We start from the raw sequence: 21532 nt of genomic DNA, 5'->3' as shown, positions 1-21532 counted from the left end.
ACGACGTGGGGGTCCCCCCCATTTTTATAACCAGCCCGATACAACACAGCAGCAGCAGCCTAGCATTACAAGGGTGGGAAGGTCCACTGATTTTGGCCCTTCCCAGCCTCATAATACCAGCCTACGGCCGCCCCAGTACCCGACCATCACAACAGATGGTCGGGTACTGGATCGTACCAAGCTCTTCCCGGCACCCCTGGTGGTGGTGGGTACCGGGGTAATAATGGGTGGTTAGTGCTAGCCTCTGCACCGGCTAACACTAAGTACCGCCTTAATAATGGACGCTGTCAATCAGCCAACTGCCATTATCTAGGCACTAATAAAGTTTGAAAAAAAAACACAAAGACAATTCTTTTTTATTGAAATAAGAAATCCCCAACAAAACCCTCGTTAACCATTTTATTAAAATTTGAAAAAACGCAGATCTACGCAGTAGTCCAACGAATCGTAGATGTAGTCCAATCGGTACATCAAAATCTGCAACAACATAAAAAAACAGTTATCAATGTGAACAATACCAATACTTCTACTCTCCTACACACACATATATACACGCACACACACACAAACAACCATACACAGACACACATATATACACAAACACAACAAGATATACACACACACATAAACAGACAAACACATATACACGAACTCACACATATCCAAACACACACACACACACACACAGTTATACACACATACACGAACACATATACACAAACACATATACAAACAAAAACACACATACCCAAACACACATATACACAAACACATATACACAAACACACCCATATATACACACAAACACACACCCATATACACACATATACACATATACAAAAACACACACAAACATCTACACACAAACATATACACAAATACACCCATATATACACAAACATATACACAAAACACATATACACAAACACACCCATATATACACACACACATATAAAAACAAAAACAGACAAAGTCACATACCCAAACACACATATATACACAAACACACATACACAAACACGGTTTCTTTTAAATGCTGCTGGGGAACCCGCTCGATCCACTATATAAGGCTGCGCTACAGTGCAGCATTTAAAAGAAACAGGATCCTGACCTGTCCATAGAGTTTAAGGCAGCACAGAGTATTTCAGGAGATGAGCGTGCAGATTCAGTGCTGCTGCGAACTCTGCTCTTACCATTACGTAGCTCTCAGTCTGTTACCTCTCCTCCACTCCTGTCCTCCAGAACACCTTCACATGATTGGCAAGTCACCACGTAATGGTAAGAGCAGAGTTCACAGCAGCACAGAGTATTTCAGGAGATGAGCGTGCGGATCTTGTGCGGGGTGGTGACTTGCCAATCATGTGAAGGTGTTATTGAGGACAGGAGTGGAGGAGAGGTAACAGACTGAGCTACGTAATGGTAAGAGCAGAGTTCACAGCAGCACTGAATCTGCACGCTCCTCTCCTGAAATACTCTGTGCTGCTGTGAACTCTGTTCTTACCATTACGTAGCTCAGTCTGTTACATCTCCTCCACTCCTGTCCTCTATAACACGTTCACATGATTGGCAAGTCACCACCACGCACAAGATCCGCACGCTCATCTCCTGAAATACTCTGTGCTGCTGTGAACTCTGCTCTTACCATTACGTGGTGACTTGGCAATCATGTGAAGGTGTTCTTGAGGACAGGAGTGGAGGAGAGATAACAGACTGAGAGCTACGTAATGGTAAGAGCAGAGTTCACAACAGCACTGAATCTGCACGCTCATCTCCTGAAATACTCTGTGCTGCCTTAAACTCTGTGGACAGGTCAGGATCCTGTTTCTTTTAAATGCTGCACTGTAGCGTAGCCTTATATAGTGGATCGAGCGGGTTCCCTAGCAGCATTTAAAAGAAACAGGATCCTGACCTGTCCACAGAGTTTAAGGCAGCACAGAGTATTTCAGGAGATGAGCACGGGCAGCCGTTCGTTTTTCCGAGCCGTGCTCCCATCATGCACACGACCGTAAAAACACCCGTTATTGCGGGTCGTAATTACGACCCGCAATAACGGGCTCATAGACTTCTGTTACCCACGGGTACCTTTCCGTATTCTCACGGGAAGGTGCCCGTGCCGTTAAAAAAATAGAACATGTTCTATTTTTCTATTTTACGGGCCGTGCTGCTATAATTATAATGACAGCACGGTTCGCAAAAGCGGCCGGCTGCCCGTGGCCGGCCGGCCGTGCTCGTAGTTACGAGTCGTAATTACGAGCACGGCCCGTAAAATAAAAAAATAGAACATGTTCTATCTTTTTAACGGCACGGGCACCTTCCCGTGAGAAAACGGGAAGGTACCCGTGGCTAACAGAAGTCTATGGGCCCGCTATTTCGGGTCGTAATTACGACCCGTGATAACGGGTGTTTTTATGGTCGACTCGTGTGCATGAGGCCCCGTAATGACGGGTGGCTACATGTGTGCACCCATCATTACGGCAGCGTTGCTAGGTGACGTCAGTAAGGGTATGTGCACACACACTAATTACGTCCGTAATTGACGGACGTATTTCGGCCGCAAGTACCGGACCGAACACCCTGCAGGGAGCCGGGCTCCTAGCATCATATTTATGTACGATGCTAGGAGTCCCTGCCTCTCCGTGGAACTACTGTCCCGTACTGAAAACATGATTACAGTACGGGACAGTTGTCCTGCAGAGAGGCAGGGACTCCTAGCATCGTACATAAGTATGATGCTAGGAGCCCGGCTCCCTGCACTGTGTTCGGTCCGGTACTTGCGGCCGAAATACGTCCGTCATTTACGGACGTAATTAGTGTGTGTGCACATACACTAAATAGTCACTGTTCAGGGTGCTGAAAGAGTTAACTGATCGGCAGTAACTGTTTCAGTACCCTGGACAGTGACTACCGATCACAGTACCTGTAAAAAAAAAGACGTTCATACTTACCGAGAACTTTCTACTTCCTCCAGTCCGGTCTCCTGGCCGTTGCCTTGGTGACGCGTCCCTCTCGACATCCGGCCCGACATTCCTTGATGACGATGCAGCCTTGTGAGCGCTGCAGCCAATCACAGGCTGCCGCGGCCTCTGCAGCCAATCACAGGCTGCAGAGGCCTCTGCAGCCAATCACAGGCTGCCGCGTCAGAAAAGGTCGGACTGGAGGAAGAAGAGGGACTCGTTAACAAGACAACGACCGGGTACGTATGAAATGCTTTTTATTTTATTTTTAATCAGCAGCCTCTTTTCTCTATCAGTGATTGATAGAGATAAGTGGCTGCCGATTTGTATAATGTTTTTGACCGGGTTCGGTCAAAACGGGTTCGGCCGAACCCGGTGAAGTTCGGATTCGCTGCGAACCGAACTTTACCGGAAGTTCGGACCGAAACCGGGTTCGGTTGTCCCGGTTCGCTCATCTCTATCCATGCAGTAGGATTGGTCAGACATGCATTAAAAAACTAAATTTATAATTAAATGAATTGGATAATGTCAGAACTCATGTATAGTTAAGTAGTAAATAAAAAAATTCTCCATATTTTAGGGTGATTTACATCCATATAGACTGGCTGATAGAACGTGCAATTGTTGAACATATCTTCTGTAATTATTCGTATTTGAAATCAATTTAAGATACACAAGATCTTTTCAAATATTAATTTATTTATATATATATATATATATATATATATATATATATATTTACCTTTTATACCCGGCGTTGCTTGGGAGGTTGACTTACGGTATAGATGGAGTAAAAGCTCACTATTTAAATGTGTTGTAAGGCCCCATGCAAACAACCGTAGAATTCGTTCGTAATTACGGACCCATTCACTTCTATTGCCCATGGACACCTTCCTGTATATTTACAGGAAGGTGTCCGTGCCGTAGAAAGGCTCCACAAAAGATAGGACATGTCCTGTTTTTGCTTTTTAGGGACCGTGCTCCCATACTTTATATAGGAGCACGACCCGCATAATAATTAGAGAGCATTAAAAGTTAACTTACCTGCTTCTTCCTCCAGTCCGGCCTCCCGGGATGACGTTTCATCCCATGTGACCGCTGCAGCCAATCACGGGCCAATCACAGACTGCAGCAGTCACATGGACTGCCGCGTCATCCAGGGAGGTCGGACTGGATGTCAAGAGGGAAGCGTCACCAAGACAACGGTACGTATGAACTTCTTTTACTTTCAACGGTATGTATGAACTTCTTTTACTTACCCATTGCCTCTCCATGCATTTTAGTCCCTCAATTATACGAGACAGGACAACTGTCCTGCCTTGTGTAAACCCGGTGTGGCCAACATCGCAGTGCTGCTGTGTTAGACAATTCAGCGAGGACTAATGTACGTTGCAGCCAATTATGGGCTGCCACATCATCAATAGGGGGCGGAGCCTGTTACCTGATTTTAAACCAATGAAAAATCGGGCTTAAAACTAACTTTCGAAAATATATATAATACATTTATATATATATATATATATATATATATGCGCACACACACACACACACACACACACACACACACACACACACACACAGTGGATATAAAAACACAGCTTGAGAAAGGTTCTAAAGCGAAACGAAACATCGCTGCTCACTTTAGGTGAATAAATCCACCCTTTTTTCATCTATCTGGAAGTCCTGGTGCCGTTATTTTGTCCTATGGTTTCTATGTATTCAAGTTGGGGAACTGATTCATCCTCTGGTAACGTGCACATTGCCTAATTTATAGCTGCGTGGAGTACTGTGTTCACCTACCATTGGACTGTATATAAATATATACACACACACACACACACACACTGGATATAAAAGTCTACACACCCCTGTTAAAATCCCAGGTTTTTGTCATGTCAAAAAATCAGTACAAGATGAATCTTTTCAGAACTTTTTTCACCTTTAATGTGCCCATAATCTGTACAATTCCATTAAAAAACAAACTGAAATCATTTAAAAGGGAAAAATAAAAATAACAAAACGACAATAATGTGGTTGCATAAGTGTGAACACACTCTTATAATTGGGCATGTGGTTGTGTTCAGAATTAGCCAATCACATTTAAACTCATGTTAAATAGTAGTCAGTACACAGCTGCCATTATTTAAAGTGATTCTGAGTAACCCCATATAAAGTTCAGCTGTTCTATTAGGATTTTCCTGACATTTTCTTTGTTGCATGTGACAGCAAAAGCCATGGTCCATAAAGAGCTTACAACACATCAAAGTGAGCTGATTGTTGAAAGGCATCAGTCAGGAGAAGGGTACTAAAGAATTTCCAAGGCATTAGATATACCATGGAGCACAGTGAAGATGGTCATTAAGAAGTGGATTACATTTGGCACAACAGTGACATTACCAAGAACTGGACATCCCTCAAAACTTAATGAAAAGGCAAGACGAAAATTTGTCCGCCTACAGCAACATTAACGGAGCTGCAGGACTTTCTGGCAGGTACTGGTTGTGTACTGCATGTGACAACAATCTCCCGTATTCTTCATATGTCTGGGCTGTGGGGTAAGGTGGCAAGACGGAAGCCTTTTCTAACAAAGAAAAACATCCAAGCGTGGCTATGTTTTGCAAAGACCAACATCAAGTCTGCCAAAAGCATGTGGGAAAACGTGTTATGGTCTGATGAGACCAAGGTTTAACTTTTTGGCCATAATTCCAAAAAGTTTTGTTTGGCGCAAAGCCAACACTGAACATCACCAAAAGAACACCGTACCCACAGTGAAGCATGGTGGAGGGGAGGCAGCATTAAGCTTTGGAGCTGTTTTTCTGCAGCTGGAACTGGGGCTTTAGTCAAGGTGGAGGTGGAGGGAATTATGAACCAAATATCAGTCAATATTGGCACAAAACATGCAGGCCTCTGCTAAAAAGCTGAAGATGAAGAGGAATTTCACCTTTCAGCACGACAACGACCAAAAGCATACCTCAAAATCAACAATAGAATGGCTTAACCAGAAGAAGATCAAAGTTTTGGAATGGCCCAGCCAGAGCCCAGACCTAAATCCCATTGAAAATCTGTGGGGTGACCTGAAGAGGGCTGTACACAGGAGATGCCCTCGCAATCTGACAGATTTGGAACGCTTTTGCAAGGAAGAGTGGTCAACAATTGCCAAGTCAAGATGTGCCATGCTGATAGACTTCTACCAAAAAAGACTGAATGCTGTCATAAAGTAAAAGGGTAAGTCAGCAAAGTATTAGTTTAAGGGTGTGAATATTTATACAACTACATTATTTTTGTTTTTTATTTTTCCACCCTAAAATATTTCAGTTTGCTTTTCAATGGAATTGTACAGATTATAGGTGACATTAAAGGTGGAAAAAGTTCTGAAATGATTCATCTTGGACTGATTTTGTAACATGACAAAAACCTGGCATTTTAACAGGGGTGTGTAGACTTTTTGTATCCATTTTATATCCACTGTGTATATATCTATATATATACAGTGAAGGAAATAAGTATTTGATCCCTTGCTGATTTTGTAAGTTCGCCCACTGTCAAAGACCTGAACCGTCTAGAATTTTTAGGCTAGGTTAATTTTACCAGTGAGAGATAGATTATATAAAAAAAAACACAGAAAATCACATTGTCAAAATGATATATATTTATTTGCATTGTGCACAGAGAAATAAGTATTTGATCCCCTACCAACCATTAAGAGTTCAGCCTCCTCCAGACCAGTTACACGCTCCAAATCAACTTGGTGCCTGCATTATAGACAGCTCTTACATGGTCACCTGTATAAAAGACTCCTGTCCACAGACTCAATTAATCAGTCTGACTCTAACCTCTACAACATGGGCAAGACCAAAGAGCTTTCTAAGGATGTCAGGGACAAGATCATAGACCTGCACAAGGCTGGAATGGGCTACAAAACCATAAGTAAGACGCTGGGTGAGAAGGAGACAACTGTTGGTGCAATAGTAAGAAAATGGAAGACATACAAAATGACTGTCAATCGACATCGATCTGGGGCTCCATGCAAAATCTCACCTCGTGGGGTATCCTTGATCCTGAGGAAGGTGAGAGCTCAGCCAAAAACTACACGGGGGAACTTGTTAATGATCTCAAGGCAGCTGGGACCACAGTCACCAAGAAAACCATTGGTAACACATTACGCCGTAATGGATTAAAATCCTGCAGTACCCCTGCTCAAGAAGGCACATGTACAGGCCCGTCTGAAGTTTGCAAATGAACATCTGGATGATTCTGAGAGTGATTGGGAGAAGGTGCTGTGGTCAGATGAGACTAAAATTGAGCTCTTTGGCATTAACTCAACTCGCCGTGTTTGGAGGAAGAGAAATGCTGCCTATGACCCAAAGAACACCATCCCCACTGTCAAGCATGGAGGTGGAAACATTATGTTTTGGGGGTGTTTCTCTGCTAAGGGCACAGGACTACTTCACCGCATCAATGGGAGAATGGATGGAGCCATGTACCGTCAAATCCTGAGTGACAACCTCCTTCCCTCCACCAGGACATTACAAATGTCTCGTGGCTGGGTCTTCCAGCACGACAATGACCCGAAACATACAGCCAAGGCAACAAAGGAGTGGCTCAAAAAGAAGCACATTAAGGTCATGGAGTGGCCTAGCCAGTCTCCAGACCTTAATCCCATCGAAAACTTATGGAGGGAGCTGAAGATCCGAGTTGCTAAGCGACAGCCTCGAAATCTTAATGATTTACAGATGATCTGCAAAGAGGAGTGGGCCAAAATTCCATCTAACATGTGTGCAAACCTCATCATCAACTACAAAAAACGTCTGACTGCTGTGCTTACCTACAAGGGTTTTGCCACCAAGTATTAAGTCTTGTTTGCCAAAGGGATCAAATACTTATTTCTCTGTGCACAATGCAAATAAATATATATAATTTTGACAATCTGATTTTCTGTTTGTTTTTTTATATAATCTATCTCTCACTGGTAAAATTAACCTAGCCTAAAAATTCTAGACTGTTCATGTCTTTGACAGTGGGCAAACTTACAAAATCAGCAAGGGATCAAATACTTATTTCCTTCACTGTATATATATATATATATATATATATATATATATATATTTATATATGAATTTTAGAGCAGCAAAACATGCATACCGTTCAATAAATCATAATCCAGTATTCACCCCTAGTGGCATAATTTTATAGGGGTCTGAAGAAGTCCATTGTAAATTCAAGTGGAGATGGGAGCGTGCGTTTTGGGGAACTGGCTTCTTTACCCCGAAATGTTTCACAATTGTATATAATGCTTGTTCCACTGCAGCAGCGTCTCCACATGAATCTACACTACTGGACTGTGATCATCAATTGGTTCCTCATTTAGAAAAAGTGTTGTCTTTAAGTACACCTTATATCTAAATTATCACTGTGCTTATGTAGCCATAGCAACCCGCCAGTCTAAAAAAAAAATAAAAAAAAAATTGACTATACATTGGAAATGTAACATACATGCTGCGCCACTCCTGAATGATCCGGCCTTGCGGTCTGCCTTTTCTTCTACTCTTCAAGATAGGTGCCGCGGTCTCAGACTTTGCTATGGAGAGCTTCTTTGGAAATTTGAGACATGCCCCCTCCGTTGACCTCCGATGGAAGAGCACCGATGATATTGGTCACTGTAGCGATGCTGTGTCCTGTAGCACCAAAGCCCTCAGAACTTGTCTATCGGTGGACAGTGAACGGGGTGGGGGGTGTCTTAGACTTCCAAATAGGCTTCCCATAGTGGAGTCTGAGACTGCAGCGATTATCTTGGAGAGCGGAAAACATTTTCAATGTATAGTAAAAAAATTTATTTGAAGGATCGCTTTAATCATTTTGCTTTTATGCTTTTTCCATGCAGGTTCACACTTACAGCAGACTCTGTGTGAAATGCCAACATATTCAGCTACTGCAATAATGACCGACATCAACATGAGAATGAAAACCATGCAAATATAATGGTGACTTAATAATTATAGTAAATTTTCTTTTTCACATTTCTAGCCTTCAGAACGATAAGTAGACCTGTATTATTCCTTCTAAGAACAAAACAGAAAGTGCTGCTCTCCTTGTGCCCTTTAAAGCACTGGATAATATTAGATAAAATGTCATCTTCTTGTTCTGTTCTGAGAATTCCTGTGCAAATACTGTTTAAGAAGCAACCGTGTGAAACTATGGGATTTAATCAAGTCTATGAGAAGATGTGATTTGAAATACTAGGGAGGCCATATTATCTCCTCCACATGTCTATTCTATTAAATGTATATCTTTCAATTAGCCAGGAATGTGTTAGTGCAAGCAGATCTTTTAGTAGAATATTAGTGCCCTTTTTCACAAATCGCTCGTTGCCCACAATTGCCCTGTGTAAACAGGGCCATGATCAGCCAATGAACGAGCAAACGCTCATTCATCGGCTGATTGTATCGTTTTGGCAGCATAAAATATTATCGTTGTCAGCAGCACATCTCCCTGTGTAAACCCCTGCAGTGAATCCCAAGGTTGCGTCTACAGAGTAGCCGCTAACAGATGGAGCAAATAGGCTATAGTGCAGTGGCGTAAATACTGCGGTAGCAACTATAGCGGCAGCTACGGGGCCTGCGGCTTGAGGGGGCCCGTGCCGCCAGCCGACAAGCCCCCCATGTGCCCGGTGGTGCCGCTAGCAGCCGTTATGGCTGCTACAGCGGTTGCACCGCTACTACGGGGCACGCACCACCGAGCCACAAACAAGTATGGGCCGGGCGACAAAGGCCCATTCATGCCCGTATGACTTGCCCCGCCAATCAGCGCCTTTCAACTATGATAGCGGCGCGATGACGTCATCGCGCCGCTTCCGTACTTGAAAGGTGCTGATTAACGGGGGAAAGTCATTCTGCCCCGCTAATCAGTGTTATTGAACGACGCGTCATTCAGCTCCAACAGACCTGCTCAGAAGAGAGTAGGTCTGCATTGCCATCAGACTGCACAGGAATGGGATCATGTGAGTTTGCAAAATTTTTTGTTTTTTTCTAATAAAACTTTGAGTGGCATTATCTATAGTGGGACCTCTATCTACAGGGGGGTTGTCTATATGTGGGCCACTATATACAGGGGGAAGGGGTCTATATGTGGGGATGTGGGGCACTATCTACAGGGGTAGTCTATATGTGAGGATGTGGGGCACTATCTACAAGGGGGTCTACATGTGGGCCACTATATACAGGGGGAGCTATATGTGAGACACTATACAGGGGTGGGCTATATGTAGAGCAGTATCTATAGGGCAGCTATTTTTTAGGGCACTTTCTATAGGGGTGGGCTATATGTGGGATACTATATACAGGGGTGGGTTACCTGTGGGGCACTAGCTACAGGGTGGCTATATGTAGGGCACTGTCTACAGGAGTGGGCTATATGTGGGACACTATATACAGGGGGAGTTATATGTGAGACTATCTACAGAGGTAGGCTATACGTGGAGCACTATCTATAGGGGAAGCTATATGTAGGGCAGCACGGTGGCTCAGTGGTTAGCACTATTGCCTTACAGCTCTGGAGTCCATATGTGGGCACTATCTACAGAGGGCTGTATGTGGGACACTATCTACAGGGGCTTCTATGTAGGGCACTATCTACAGAGGCTCTATGGGGGTCACTATCTACAGGGGGCTATGGGGGCACTATCTACAGAGGGCAGGGTGTGTGTGCTACAGTGTATGGTACTATTATAATCAGGGACACAGTGTATGGTGCTATTATAATCTGGTACACAATGTATGGGGCTTTATTATATTTAGAGGTGTTGAGAATTTTAACTTCGTTTATAGGTGCAGAAATGTTTTAAAACTGAGAACCTGAAGACATCTGAGCGGAAAACTGCAGAAATAGGTCATGGCCAGTAGAAATCCATCATAGAGGTCTGGGCCGGAGGGAGAAGAAAAGAACTAGAATCTGAGACGTCACTGGTGAGTCACCTAATGTAAATATTTATTCTGCCTCTAATCAGCACTGTAGTCACTGTTTGATCTGCAGCGAGATGATGGGTGGTATGATTTTTTTTTGTGAAACAGCATCTCCCAGCATTTCCTCACCATTGTTCGGGTCATGCTGGGAGCTGTAGTTTTACGCTGTACAAACCTATATGGCAGGAGTTGCACTAAATTGAGCTGTATTTGTTCTGGTGTTGTATATATGTACTGATCTTGGTTCTGATGCTGTATATATGTACTGAGCTTTGTTCTGGTGCTGTATATATGTATGAGATTGGTTTTGGTGCTGTATATATGTACTGAGGTTGGTTTTGGAGCTGTATTTATGTACTGAGCTTGGTTTTAGTGCTGTATTTATGTACTAAACTTGGTTGTGGTACTGTATATATGTCAGAGCTTGGTTCTGGATCTGTAATTATATAGGATATATTTATAATAACAAAATTGCAGAGCAGATGGAATTGTTCTCAATTCATTGTATATTTAACAGGAATCTGTCAGGTAGTTTTGACCCTTTGAACCGCCACCATGCGGTAAAACATGACCTGACAATATTTGCAAACATTCCCTTGTATGTTTTTTTTCAGATGCAGCAAAATCTTTAAAATCCACTTTTAAAACGGCACACACTCTATGCTAATTACTCATTAGAGGGTTATGGGGCGGTGCCGCTATCTTGAAGAGTCACATAGTCCTGCCTCCAAATCCACCTTTCCATGCTTAAGTTACATCTTCCTGGCTGATACAACTTTCTCGGATGTGCCATTGCCTTGTGGCACTATACACAAGGGGGGGGGGCTGTGTGGCACTATACACAAAGGGGGCTGTGTGGCACTACACACAAAGGGTGCCTGTGTGGCACTATACACAAAGGGAGGCTGTGTTGCACTATACACAAGGGGGAGCTGTGTGGCACTATACTCATGGGGAACTGTATGGCACTATTTAGAAGGGAGAGGGCTATCGCTCTATCTACAGGGGACTGAGTGTGGCGCTATCTAATAAGGGGGGGGCTGTGCTTCACCATCTACTAAGGGGGGCTGTGTGGCACTATATACAGTGGGAGCTGTATAGCGCTATATACAGTGGGGGCTGTATGGCACTATCTACAAGGGGGAGGTGGGGGCGCTATCTACAAATGGGGTGTGAGGGAGGCTGGCACATTCTACAGGGGGCACTATTTATAAGGGGGGCTGCTTGTGGCACCCAGTGGTGGGGCCTGGTCAAGAGTTTGCTAAGGGGCCCAGTCTTTCCTAGTTATGCCCATTTTTACAACAGTGACAAGATGGGTCAAAGCAAGAGAGACAAAAGGCACAGTAACAAAAGGCAGGAGAGCAGTCAGTAAACGGTCCGTGGTCATACATGATTGCAAATACTAGGAAGAAGCCAAAGAGTAGTTGACTAAACAAGCTATGTCAAAAAACACGAGAATATTCACTAAATGCACAGACTAATCAGGGTGAATGAAGTAACTGGTAAAAGGCATCAGCTAAACAGGAATTAAGTAGAGCACAGATCTAAATGATTGTCTCTCAAGCCATGACGCCTCCTACCTCTTTGTCTGGCTTTTGGAACAGAATCAGGGGAAGTTGTAAAAAAAACCTACAGATCTGCTGCTAGTGTTTTGGTGACAGATACCACAGGACACCTTCAGAGGCCTTGTGGAGTCCATGCCCCTAAGAATAAAAGCTCTTTTGGCATACCTCCCAAATACCAACAATCTAAAGGAGACAACTCATGCTGTGCATATAGCACGTCACAGCATTATTTTTTCATGTAGAGCCATGCCATCTAATCACTGTCCACACACAACAAGTTCCCTTTGTGTCCCCACATAGCAATAGTGCCCTTCTTTGGGTAACAAAAGTAATAGTGTTCACTTAGTGCCCACTCACTTCAATAAAGCCCCCTTAGTCCCCACACAGTATTATGCACCCATAGTGCCCACAGACAGTATCATGCCTTAATAGTGTCCCCGATGAGCAGTATTATGCCCCCATAGTCCTCCCTCACACTGTATAGTGCCCAAATAGTCCCTCCCCATGCAGTAATATGCCTTCATAGCACCTTTGCACACAGTATAATGCCCCGATAGTTCCTCCCCACACAGTATAATGCTCCCATAGTGCCTTCCCACACAGTACAATGTCCCCATAGTGCCCCATACACACAGTATAATGCCCCATAGCGCCTCTTAAAAATAATAAAATAAATACAAACCTAGCCCCGCTGCCATGATAAATGAAGGAGATCCATCTGCAGATCTCCTCCGGTATGTGCTGTTTGTGAATTGCCGCAGGCAAGCGTCATGCATCGCGTCTGTCTGTGCCAAGCCGCTAACGGCATGTATCACATGGAAATGGTGGAGCAGGGAGCTAACGGCTTCCTGCTCCATCATTGTATTCAATTGCATTTGCATCCTGAAAATACAGATACAGTTGAAGCCAATACATGCCACCAGAAATCCAGGACAGCGGGATATTGCCCAGAATTCAGAACTGTCCCGTTGGATCTAGGATGGTTGGGAGGCATGGTTTCGGTGGCAAGAGTGAGACTTATACAATATGTGGCAGGTGGTTTTATTGTTATGGCTGATCGGTGTACGTATATGGAGCGGGCAAAATACATCAATAGACAACGTAAACATTTTTAAATAATTAGAATATTCATTTTATAATTTTGCTAAAATCCTCAGTAGAGGAATTTGCATTTTTCAGAAGGCTTCATCTGGGCTGTCATGTGTCAACTTTAGTCCCTTATGTAATAAATCCAAGTAACTGTAGATGACACTTGGGTGTAACTAAGGAAATATTATATACACAATTGAGAGACAACTAGAGAAGAGCGGGGGAAGCAGAGAGTAAATGAGTGAACAAAGGCAGCTATGCTGCTTCTCTTGCCAGAAGACATTTTTTGCAAGCAAGACCGCAAAAGGGGTGGAGTTTGTTTTAATTCATATTAAAAGGGGACATTTCTAGGTGGAACAGGGGCTTGGTGATTTCAATGTTGGTATGTATGCAGAAGAACACCTGTAATGCTCTGCATATTAAGGGAAGAAGATTTCTTGAACTCTTTTAGTGGATTCACCATAAAAATTTCCTCTTGCAGATAGTTCCAAAGTCTCACTGCTCTTACAGTAAAGAATCCCCTTCTATGTTTGTGTAGAAATCTTCTTTCCTCTAGACATAGAGGATGCCCCCTTGAATAGTTACAGTTCTGGTTATGAATAGATCATGAGAGAGATCTCTCTATTGATAAATTTATACATAGTAATTAGGTTACCCATCAGCTGTCTCTTTTGTAAACTAAATAGCCTTAATTTTGATAATCTTTCTGGGTACTGTAGTCCACCTATTCCACGTATAATTTTCATTGCCCACCTTTAAACATGCTCAAACTTTAATTTGTCTTTCTTGTCACTGGTGCCCAAAACTGTACACAATATTTTATATGTGGTCTGACTAGTAATTTGTAAAATGGTAGAACTATGTTCTCGGCAATGAAGAGCTTTTCAACTTTCCAATATACTGTACTCTATGTTTTAAATCCTCACTATTTTCCAGACCTACAGTATGCTTGCTTGTAGTGAGTGGATATAAAAACTACTTTATATAGCACTGGCTTTGCTACAATTACATTCTGTCAAGGATACAGTAAGCTAAATACATCAGCAGGACAAATCATTTTTTTTGTCCTGATAGTTTGCTACAATGTACAGTAGGTAAAATTTATCAGCCACAGAAAAACGGGACATATATTTACTAAAAAATCACAGAAAAAACACATACTTACTGATACTTTGCAATCTCAATCGCCTGCTCCCAGCAGGATGCAGACAAGCACAATGCTACATGGAGGAAGGTCACACAAATGCAAAATACTGATGAACAACCACTCTCACACCTACTATTCATGGGGGGGTTTAGTATTATCATTGTACACAGATAAAGCTATAGATGGCGCTCTGTGCAAAATTTTATTTTGGCGCCCCACAGTATAATGCCCTTTTTGGTGCCCCCACACAGTATAATGCCCCCTTTAGTTCCCTCCGTAATATAATAACCACCAAAGTATCCCAACACAGTATATTCCCATCCACACAGTACACTGCCCCTTTAGTGCCCCCCAAACAGTATAATGCCCCTTTAGTGATCCCCATACAGTAAAATGCCCCCATAGCTGCCCCATACAGTATAATAAAAATATTTTATAATATAATATATTATAACCCCTTTAAGGACATTGTATTTTGTCCTCTAAGTGCACCCACATACTATATTGCCCCCTTTAGTGCCCCTACACAGTAATAATGTCCCCTTAGTGGCCCCCACAAAGTATAATGACCCCTTAGTCGCCCCCCACAGTATAATGTCCCCCCTCCCCTGAGTGCCACACACAGCCCCCTCTTGTAGACAGCCCCCTGTAGATTTGGCCATACAGTCCCACTGTAGATAGTTCCATATAGCCCCCCACCTCTCCTTTGTAGATTGTGCCATACAGCCGCCCCCCACTTCCCCCTCGTAGACAGTGCCCCCAAACACATAAAACAAAAAAATTATACTAACCTAGGCCACATTCCCGTGATGAACAGAGCTGCTCCACAACGCAGACAGGATCCTTGCGTAGGCCGGCGTAATCCAGATAGGCTGGTAGCCTAGTAAATGGCAGAGCAGGGAGGTACCTCTCTTGTCTGCTATAGTGTTCAATAGTAACTGCGTCCTAAGGACAGAGTTACTATTGAATGTGGCGTTTCTATTACTATAACAGGCATAGCGGCTGCTAGGGGTGCCAGCAGGCATGGGGGGATCTGTCCCTGTGGGTGGCACGGGCCCCCTCATGCCATAAACCCCATAGCAGCCACTATGGCTGCTATAGTGGTAGATACACCACTGAGCAGAGGAGCCCTCGGGCGGAAAGGCAGCTGCAGAGTCGCTTAGCCTGGGTGCTTCAGAAACACAAGCAGTGGAAGGGAGCCAGCGTAGCACCCTCATTTACCTGCTGGAGTGATGCGCCCTGTGCGATGGCACAGGTCACACATCCCAAAGACCGGACCTGATCACTCTCATACTATTTGATTAGGCGGGCTGCCCAACACTGTCTAGGTGCATCCCACTAAGTAACCTTCCTCCATGTAGTATTATGCTCGTCTGCATCTTGTTGGCAGCTGTCGATTAAGCTTGCCCTTATATCAGTAAGTGTGGCTTTTTTCTGTAAAATGTATCAGCCTGAAATCCAAGCTGTTTATCAAACACCACATATACTGTACACTTGTACCAAAAAGAGTGCTATGTTAAATGCAATAGTTGGGCTTTTCATGATCAAATACCTGTATAAGGACACATTCACAATATGGGACAAACTTCTGCCAAAATTGAAGAGATTGCAGTTATCAAAAGATATACTGGAAAAAAAAATGCTAGCATGAATGCTTACTAAATCCCATCTTAAAGGGGTCATACTTTTCAGCACAACCTCTTCAATATACCCTTTTAGGGCATGTGGACATCATTGAGAATCTCACGTCTGGGGTATTTGATACAACCAAATGTTGAGGGGGCCCTCTCAGGTGCAAGAACATTATTCCTTTCTGTGTCGGGGAATAACACATTGGTGGTTTTATGCTATTTAACACTTATGTTTGTTCTCTGATATATGCCACTTTTAGCTATACATTTAATTAATTAAAGGGGTTTTCCCAAAATCATAAATTATGACCTATCCACAGGATAGGTGATGATTTTCTGATTGCCCACGATCATGAGAACAGAGGTCTCAAACCACCCGTTCCCCCTCACTGCTCGATCGCAGTGAGAAGGACATTGAATGGAGCAGCGGTCGAGTATGTGCACTGCCGCTCCATTCAATATCTATGGGAATGATGGAAACAGCTGAGTACAGCGCTCGGCTATTTCTGTCATTCAAATAGACATCAAATGGAGCAAGCGGGCACATCCTCGATCACTGCTCCATTCAAGCTCCTCATCACTGTTTGGGTTGCAGTGAGGGGGACTTGGGGATTAGGGCCACCTGTTCTCATGATTTGTGGGGGACCCAATGGTGGGCCACCATCGGTCAGAGAATGATTACCTATGTGGATAGGTGATCATTTATGAGTCTCGTAAACCCCTTTAATGCGTCTTATATTGCTGTTTTAGTCTCCTGTCCTTAGGTGTGGGGGCACTGCCTCATTTTGCTATGCGGCCCTAAGAATTCTAGTTACACCCCTGCACATCTGACAGCCCTCTCTGCTGTTATCATGTGTTGGGCCAATGTATAGCTGCTCATGTTTCCTGTAGCAGTTCCAATGGTGTCCGAGTGTTGCTAGACCCCATCAAATTGGGAGCTTTGTTGCAAATTGACCTTGATCCAGAGCAAAACAGCTTGTAAATATTTGCATCTTTTGCATAGATTTTAACGTGACTGCATGTGGTTTGCCATGTTGCGGTAGTGGTGCGGCCCTCTGCCGCACCATTAGCGTTCTGTGTGTGTATACCCTTACATGCCTTAATAGCGTGTAGGAGAACTGAAAGTTAATGCCAACAAGCTCTTTAACTCAAAAGTAGAAGTCATTAAGAATAACAAAAAACTAATTTTGTTGTATAATAAATCACAATATACAAAATTGGCATTGTATATGATATGACACTACAGAATCAAAAATGTTCCAGCACGAGCTAAGTTAATAAAACAGTCTGTTCAGTTGCATTTCATGGTTGTTTTACAGCCAATGCAGAATTTCATCCATGAATTCTTCTTTTCATGGTGCACTCTCATGCTGAATACATAAATAACAGGCAATTTCCCCTAAAAACCCTTTTAAACAACCTTATAGGCAAACAGCTTGGGTTTTAGAGACACTCATTGGGCCCAAGCCCTATACCCTGAATAAGATGAGGATGTGAAATAGGAATAAACTAACTGTCATTGCTGCAACAATAGAAGAGGATCTCTGCTGTTCTTTCTGCGGATTAGTAAAATAACAGATGTTATCATTAAAAGCATTTCCATCAGATGACTAATGGCCTTTAATGAGATTATGCCTTCTTGTGCTGCGTTCATTTCCAATTAATTAGGTCTGTGATGACCCCCCAACAGAGAGAAGATCAGCAATGGTTGGATGATGTTAGAAATGATAGAGGAGATTAAGGGAACTTTTAAATTATCTCTCCTGCTTATTATCTTAATAAAATTGCTTCCATTACTTCCCAAGTACAGCGAATGCTGAGATGGTATATCACCTTTAATTATTAAACACGGCAATTAAGAATTATTTATTGATCATGCGGAAATAAGTGGAAGTCATTTTCTTTAAAATGAACATGAAACCATAAGTTTAAATTTTGCATCCTCACAATGTACCATATATATTGTGCATGCTTTTATTTTGATACCCTTTACTTTTTTTTTTCTCGTTATTTTCAAGGTGATCTGACTATGTGGCCATTTTGCTGTGTCCAGTCCGCAGTTGACAGTAGAGCGGTTGACTGTTAGCTTTACTTTTGACTAGAACAAAGCATTTGACATTCCTTCTTGTCTCAATGTCAACTCTCAATACCATCGCCAGGCTAGCGCAGGTTTTTTTTTAAGCACATGCAGCATGAAAAATGAGAGGCCATACAGAGCTGGGGAAAGTAATAAAAATTAAAAACAACTAACTACTGAGCTATGGTGGGCACTATTTAGTGAGCATTCAGACACAAATAGGTACTTTTCTGTTCTATTTATGGTCTCTTCATAGTCTTTTCATAATCTCAGAAAATTCCTTTATCATTTTCGTGTCTTGTCTGGGTTCTAAACTAATTAAACTGTCTGGTCTGAGATCTTAATTTATTTAACAATTTTGTCTTGGGTCTATAGTTATTTTGGCCTCTTCTAAAAGGTCTAAATTTATTTTGAGGTCTGGTCTAGGGCTTGAATTAGTTTTGGCATCTAATCTGGGGTGCAAATAAAATTAGGGGTCTGGTCTGAGGTCTAATTTATTTAGAGGCCTTTCCTTGGGTCTGAATTAGTCTTGCGGCTTGGTCTGTACAGTATATATATATGTCAAGAATACAATGCAGCACAGTACATCTCTGGGGCACATATGGTGGCACAGTATACCTCTGGGACACAGTATTGGTGGCATTATAACTCTCTGTAACTCTATAGCACACAGTATTGGTGGTTGTACAACTCTGCGGCTCTTCCTGGAGCGGAATCTCTGGCTAGACTGTTGCTCCAGACTGCTGGTCAGGGATTCCGCTCCTAGAGGGAGTCCCTGACGTCAGCATCCATAAATGGACAGTGACATCAGGGGCTCCTCCTGAAGTAGAATCAGCGGCTAGACCGTTGCCGACGCTCTGGCCAGTGATTCCGCTCCTGGAGAAGCCCCTGGCGTCACTGTCATTATATGGATAGTGCCGTCATAGCCCCTCCCGGAGCGGAATCCTCGGCTAGAGTGTTGCCAATGCTCTGGACGGTGATTCTGCCCCAGGAGGAACCCCTGACATCACTGTCCATATATGGACAGTGACATCAGGGGCTCCTCCAGGGGAGGAATCACTGGCCGGAGTATCGGCAACGCTCTGGCTGGGGATTCTACTACTAAAGGGAGCCTCAAAGGTGCTACCTACAAGGAAGGAGGCTGTGTGGCACTACCAAGGAGGGGGCTGTGTGGCACTAGCTGGGAGCGGGGCTGAGTGGCACTAGCTGGGAGGGGGCTGTGGGGCACTACCAGGGAGGGGGGCTGTGTGGCACTACCAGGGAGGGGGGCCTTGTGGCAGTACCTACAAGGAGGGCTGTATGGCAGTACCTATGAGGGGAGCTGTGTGGCAGTACATATGAGGGGCCTGCGTGGCAGTACCTACTACGTGGCTGTGTGGCAGTACCTTCGAGAGGGGCTGAGTGGCACTACCTACGAGAGGAACTGTGTGGCACTACCTATGAGGGGGGCTGTGTTGCACTACCTTCAAGGTGGGCTGCATGGCACTACCTATGAGGGAGGCTGTGTGGCACTGTGGCACTATCTACAGAGGGCACTAAGTTTATGGGGGTATAAACTGGGGGCCTAACTTCTATATGGGAGCATAAACAGAGCCTAACTTCTATATGGGGGCACAAAGTGATATTTTCTGCCATTTTACTGCCGCCGTGAGTTCCCTGCAAAGGGGCCCAATAAGTCTTTGTCACCCAAGGGCCCACATAAATCTGGACCCGGTCCTGGTATTGGAAGCATTATAACTCGAATGTACATGGTATTGGTGCCATTATAGTTTTTTTGGGTACAGTATTGGTGACAAGCATAATACAGTAATGAGGGCACTGTAACTTTCTTTGGAACAGTATATCTTATTAAGCAGAATTTGTATTACTATAAAAGGTGAGGATCTGCTGGAAAAGTGACTGCAGAGATGAGTCGTGGCCAAGATAAGTCGTCATGGCAGTCTGTGCAGAATGAAAAAGAAAAGAAAAAGAGAACGACTACATTCAGAGGAGATGTCACCAGTTAGTCACTAAATGTCATTGTTAATTCTTACTCTGACAGCGTCTGACCAGTATTAAATTCACTTGTATGGTCTGCAGCGAGATGATGATGACCAGAATGTCAGAGTGTGAAGCAATATTTCCAAGCATACACTTACTATTATGTAATAAATTGGTAAAATAAGTATTAGAGGACGCACAATGCCATATGTACCCTTTATTATGTCTTCTTTTTAAATACCCTTTAAATGTCACAAAACATATATTTATTGCAAAACCAGACACAAAAAATCAGAACCACTTGCAAAACCAAAATTGAACGATGAATTAGAACCAAAACCAAAACACTGGAGTGTTTCCACATATTAAGTTTTGACTCAATGATGAGCATTGAACACCTTCTTATATTGTAGTGCTGAAACATTATTTACTGCATACAAAAGAGTGCTTGCAATTTAGTGGAAAAAAAAAGAAATCATATATATATATATATATATATATATATATATATATATATATATATATATATCAATCATGAAATTAGAGACGATGCTAGCAGCACTGAACAATCTAAAAGTAAGCTATCAAAAATATATGGTTCACGCTGAGAGGCTATCAGGTTCAAAGTATCTTAGTAATCAACACAAGGTATATATATATATATATATTACAATTTCTATTTGTCTGGAGACGTTCAGCAAGAATACCTTTGATTAATCCCTTGGCGACATGTCACGTACTATTACATGTTGCCAAGGTCTTAAGGCAACACAACGTAATGTAAGTTATATAATATAATGTAAGGATATTACAGCTGAGACGCTGCTGCATGGGCAGGAGCTAGCCTCCGAATAACCCCTCAAAAGCGAGCGCTGCATCTATGGGCTTTACCAGCAGATCGGAACCCAGCGATACAATCGGGGGATTCCGATAGATGTTTTGGCAGACTGGAGGCCTAACTGCAAGGAACAGAGCCAGCTCCAATCCCTGCCATTAACCCATTAGATGCCGCAATCAAAAGCATCTTAGTGGTTTGAAGCCGATCGGCATCGCTGCGATGTGATCGCAGGCTTGCCGATCGTTGCTTATGGCAACCAGAGGCCTAACAATGGCATCCTGGTCTGCCACGCA

At 43.2% G+C, this 21532-nt stretch overlaps 2 long non-coding RNA genes across 2 annotated transcripts; one reads left to right on the top strand and one right to left on the bottom strand.

Moving 5' to 3' along the window:
• Positions 1-385: 385 nt before the first annotated feature.
• Positions 386-3039, bottom strand: LOC142741459 (uncharacterized). The gene is made up of 2 exons (XR_012881151.1): positions 2946-3039; positions 386-477 (listed from the first exon to the last, which is right to left on the bottom strand). It is a non-coding gene; the product is annotated as an uncharacterized LOC142741459 (long non-coding RNA).
• Positions 3040-3130: 91 nt separating this feature from the next.
• Positions 3131-20730, top strand: LOC142741458 (uncharacterized). The gene is made up of 3 exons (XR_012881150.1): positions 3131-3193; positions 8836-8935; positions 20298-20730. It is a non-coding gene; the product is annotated as an uncharacterized LOC142741458 (long non-coding RNA).
• Positions 20731-21532: the final 802 nt, after the last annotated feature.

The sequence above is a fragment of the Rhinoderma darwinii genome, chromosome 2, assembly GCF_050947455.1.
Source record: "Rhinoderma darwinii isolate aRhiDar2 chromosome 2, aRhiDar2.hap1, whole genome shotgun sequence".
Classification (NCBI taxonomy): domain Eukaryota; kingdom Metazoa; phylum Chordata; class Amphibia; order Anura; family Rhinodermatidae; genus Rhinoderma; species Rhinoderma darwinii.
The sequence above is the reverse complement of the archived record's forward strand: the minus strand, read 5'-3'. Positions and strand labels throughout refer to the sequence as shown.